The following is a 5,599-nucleotide window of genomic DNA, read 5'->3' as shown; positions in this document are numbered from 1 at the left end:
ATTTTCAAACGTAAAATCAGCAAAATTTAACTTTGGACGCTTTCTGAAAAGTAAGTACCAGCATGCGCTGCTGAGTGAAGCCCATCAGTGAATGAATGAAATGTCACAGTTATGTGTTTTGCTCTGAAACTGGCAGCTCACAGCAGAGATCCAAACCTTTGGTTCCAATGGAAATGTTGGTTGTGTGTATGATTTTTATTGGTAATTCATTCCACAAAAAAAATAAACAAATAAATAAAATCTACATTTGAATTCCGCTTCCTTAAATTCAAATGAACATTGTGTGTGTTTCCTCAATTCAAATTCAATTCAAATTTTGGAATTTAGTTTAAAGATCAAGAACCATGAAAAGTGTGCGTGCATGTGTGTATGTGCAAGTGAGAATTTAACACACATTTCATATCCAGTTAACTACTTTACTGAGACAAACAAAACTATATGAGAGGAAATAGAGACATATCACTTCCTTTCTGCCTGACCTGGAAATAAGAGATTTACAGTATGGAATAAAAGAGGGAGAGAGTGAGGACAGCAGAGAAAAGGAAGTGAGAGAAGCCAGGGGCAGACTGCACTAGCACTGCCACATCGCTTTTGATTTACATGCTCTATAGCTCTGAGCACTTGTATTTGTGTTTTGTGTTGTATGGGCATGAAACTAGAGCAGAGCTATTGGGCTGTGTCCCAGTGACAATGATGAAAGCCGATGAGAAAGATGCTTGGTTAAATGTACAATCTTTGCAGGCTAGACTCAGATAAATCTGCAAAAGCAACTATAGATAGGGGTTGTGGGTGTAAGGCTATAAATTGACATCATTAAATATGACATCATATTGCTCAGAAAATCAAACTTCTTAATTATTGAGACTTCAGTTTTTTTGGGGTATTAAAAATAGTAGTGATTTTTTTGGTTGAAAATGCAGTAAAAACATAATAACGTTAAATATTATTTATAATAGCTGTTTTCTATTTTAATATGTTTTTTAAATATTATTTATGCCTGTGATGCAAACTGAATTTTAAGCAGCCATTGTTCCAGTCAGAAATCATTCAATATGCTGAATGTTTTATATATATATATATATATATATATATATATATATATATATATATATATATATATATATATATATATATATATATATATATATATATATATTATAAATGCCTTTGCCACTTTTTACTATTGTAACTACTGATTGTGTGTAACTATTATTTAATAGTAACATATTTGTTCCTATACATATTAAAAAAAAATATTTTGAAATTTAACATGTTGCAAGTTAACATAAATGAATTTTCCGTATTGATTTGTTTTGCATTACACATTGCATTGTTTTGTGTTTTAGGCTTGAAAGAAATGTCCGTAAACTTAACGGAAAAGTACTGTAAATTTTTTCCATAACATTTTTTCTACATATATATTTTTTTTACTTACAGTGTACAGAACCCTCTAATTACAGAATATTACATAGAAAATTCCATAATCCATCCGTCAGGCAGTAAGATGTCAGCGTGCAAATTACAAGACTTCTACATCAAGCAGCCAGTGAGTGTACTGTACACACATTTCCCACAGATTAACAGACGTCACACTGAAGACCTCAAACAAAGTCAACCCGGCCCTGTTCCTTCCCCTAATATTCGTTTTGTTTAGATTTGCATATTTCAATTTTAGAACAGAAATTTCTCTGTGATGTTGTTTGGTCAGATCCCACAAGCCCATCTTGGCATGTGTGTTTTCTCAATTCATTTTTTCCTCAACCCCAGCTGAGCAGACCTCTATTTTTCTGCATCACTTGAACGTTTGACTCGATTTGGTGCCTGGACTTGTGTCCCGGGGGCTTTGATGTAAATTGGAGAGAGTCTCAGCACTTGGACTCCGTCTGGGCATCCAGCCTAATGAGTGTGGCCAGGGTAACCTCCACACCTCTCTCTCCTTCTTTTTTGTTGTCTTTTTCCCTCTGCCTGCCCTCCCTGCCCTTCTTCTCCATTATCCACCTCTCTGTCTCTCCTCTCCCTGAATTTCATTTTTCATCCTCCACAGTCTTTGTTTTTCTTCTTACACATCTAAACACACATTCCCTCCATCCCTTTGTTGGTTGTCATACTCATCCCATTCATAATACATTTCCCAGAGAAGGAAGACCCATGAAACCAATGGTTTCCTGCTCTCAATAGACTTGGCCCACATTTTCAGCTTACTGTCAGATGTAATAATGTAGCAGTGTTGCTGCTACTTGGTTAAGCATGTCTGGTTAGAAGAGGCCCATCAGCTTTATAGGCTTAACTGGAGCTTGTGTAATTCATGAGAAATCACTGTAACTATAAAGCCACATCTTGCAGTAATGTAAGGGTTGTACATTATTCGTTTACATGTTTTCTGTTTCTAGATTTTGACAGAATTAAACCTGAATTTCTATGCTTTGCTGCTCATGGTTTTGAAATATTTTGACCAAAACACTTGTACTTTAATGCTTGAAATTGAAGACAAATGTGAATTGTGCTTAATAACCACTAATGTTTTCTGAAAGAAAACATTCTTTTATTCAGCAAGGATGCATAAAATTGATCAAACATGGAAATGCCATAATCTTTAATTTTTTGTCTTGCCCCATTATTAATGAAAGAAATGCTATAATGGTTTCTTCAAAAAAATATTTTTTCTTGAGCAGAAAATCAGCATATCAGAATATCTGAAGGAACATGTGACAGTGAAGACTAGAGTAATGGCCGCTGAAAGTTATTTTACATTGTAATAATATCTCACAATATTACAGTTTTTACTGTATTTTTTATCAAATAAATGCAGCTTTGGTTAGCATAAACTTCTTTCAAAACATTAAAAAATGGTATTGTGTATTAAATTCAACTGGGTAGTACAAGAAATGTTCTTTAATGCTGTTTAAAAAGCATCAGAATATATATTCTCATCCTTACGGTCTAATAAGGAAACAAAAAAATTTTTCAGGTTCCCTTTTCAATGGCCACTGAAAATGAAATAGTTACAGACCAATATTGTGTAATATAACAGTGTCATACCCATAAATAAAAGGGGAAATGCCAAATGACACATCTTCCTGTCATGTCTCATGTTCTCGTGATGATAAACTCTTTTAATAAGTTGTTTCTATTTTTAGAATTCATGCTGTGATTTAGACTCTACTAGCCGCTCTGTGTTGGTCACAGGTGTTCTTGAGATGATTTATTCATTTGTTTATGCAGGTGGCCTCTGTATAGCTGCAGGCTGACCATGCCAACCTTGCTGTGGGCAGAGCAATAGGACAGAGTTTATCGCACAAATGAAGGTATGATCTACCCTTGTGTGTGGTCTGTGTAATTGTGAAGAGGACACTGATAGGTTTGGAGGGTCTGCGGGCAGTTTAGTTGAGACCCCTTAGCCAGAAACTGTGTAGTCTTTGATAATAATGCTCACTGGCAGCCTTTGTGTACTGTTTCAGCACGTATTTGTGAATGTGTTTGGATTATGAAGGAGTTGGCTCATGCTAAGGTGCTTGATAAAGTATATATGTCCTATATTTAAGTGTGACCTCACTTTCACACTACAGAGTCAATTAGAGATAAGAGAGCTGATAATGTCAGCGGGTATGTGGCTTACAGAAAAGATAGGCCTAGGCTAGGTGAAAGAGGAACTAGATTTAGAATAAGGTCTAGATATGGACACACAAATGTTTTTACATGACTTGCCACAGCATATACAGTGGGTTCAAAAGTCTAAGACCACATCTGGTGACCAGATTTAAATTACAGAAGTACTTAAAAAGAAAAAAATAAAGAAGATGAAATGGAATATTAATATTGTTAATACCAATATAATACAAAACCAAAATAAATATAATAATTCATAAGATATTATAATAAAAATAAACATTATGATGTATAATTTATAATAAATGTTTTTATTTAAATCTGTATCTGTAAGTTAATATCTATTTATCATCTGTCTATTTATCTTCCTGTCTATACACAAACAAATACATAATATTTAACACACTGCTCTCTGCAGAAACAATAGAACAAGGGTTTAGAGTCTTGTGGAGACATTTCTCACCTCTACATTCGTTTGCTGGGTTTATGTAACCAGAGGTTGATGGGGTGCAGGTGTGGCCGCTCAACCCGTGACGAGCAGGTGCAGGTGTGACTGCTCGGTTTCCAGGGCGTCGTTGATGAGAGCTCGGGACACGTGTCAACCCCCACAAAAAAAAAAAAGCATTGTCCTGTTCCTATGGAGAAGCGGGGAGATTGGGGGAGGGCAGGGATTGGACCATGACAGACCTGCGAAAGCTGGCCATATCCGGGAGAGTCCGTCTGCATTTGCAGTTGCCGTCCCCGCTTAGTGTTGCAAGGTGAAGTTGAAGTCCTGGAGCGCGAGGAACCACAGAGTCACCCTGGCTTTTGTCTCCTTTGCCCGGGCCATCCACTGTAGGGGTGTGTGGTCAGTTATGAGGGTGAAGTGGCGGCCGAGGAGGTAATACCTGAGCTCCAGGACTGCCCACTTGAGGGCCAATGCTTCCCTCTCCACCGTGGCGTACCGTTGCTCTGCGGGGCTCAGCTTTTGGCTTATGTAGATCACCGAGTAGCGTGATAGAACAGCTCCCAACCCGGTGTCGTATGCGTCCATCTGCAGCAGGAAGGAGTGGTTGAAGTCGGGGAGCACCGGCTCCGTCGTGAGGGCTGACTTTATCCGGTAGAACGCTGCCTCTGTTTCGGGATCCATGGGACCTTCTCCGGCTGCCACTTCCTGGTCAGGTCTGTCAGGGGAGAAGCTAAGGAGGAGAAGTTAGGGATGAAACAGCGGTAGTAGTCCCCCGCCAACCCCAAAAAGGCCGTACCTGAGTTTTGAAGGTAGGCCATGGAGAGGATTGCTGCCACTTTCTTTTCTTGTGGTCTTATTAAACCGCGACCCACCTGGTACCCCAGGTACTTAGCTTCGGCGAGGGCCAGGTGACACTTCCGGGGGTTGGAGGTCAGGCCAGCCCGACGTAGTTCCAACAGCACCCTCCGCAGCTGTTCCAGATGGTCCTCCAAAGTCTCGGAAACAAATGACGACATCATCAAGGTAGGCTGCAGCATATGCTTGGTGCGGCCGTAGAGGACATCCATCAGTTGTTTGAAGGTGGCCGGGGCCACATGTAGGCCACAGTGGAAGGGCCCGGTACTACCAGTGACTGCTTGGGGTAGACAAGGCCGTCTTCGGTTTGGCCTGTTCCATAAAGGGGACCTGCCAGTAGCCCTTGGTGAGGTAGAGGGTCGAGATGAACCTGGGCCCTTCCTAAGCGGTCCAACAACTCGTCGACATGGAGCATTGGGTATCTGTCAAACTCTGAGACTTCATTAAGGCGGTGGAAGTCATTACAGAAGCAGAGGGTGCCGTCGGGCTTTGGAACCATGATGATGGGGCTTGACCATGGGCTGCGTGATTGTTCAATGACCCCTAACCTCAGCATCTCCTGTACCTCTTTCTCGATGGCGTATCACCGAGCCTTCGGGACACGGTAAGGCCGCTGCCGGACGATGGTCCCAGGTGGTGTGCAGACGTCATACTTCAAGACGTGGGTCCACCCAGGCTGGGGGAGAACAC

Source organism: Carassius auratus, chromosome 35, assembly GCF_003368295.1.
Source record: "Carassius auratus strain Wakin chromosome 35, ASM336829v1, whole genome shotgun sequence".
In the NCBI taxonomy this organism is placed as follows: domain Eukaryota; kingdom Metazoa; phylum Chordata; class Actinopteri; order Cypriniformes; family Cyprinidae; genus Carassius; species Carassius auratus.
Note: the sequence above shows the minus strand (reverse complement) of the source record.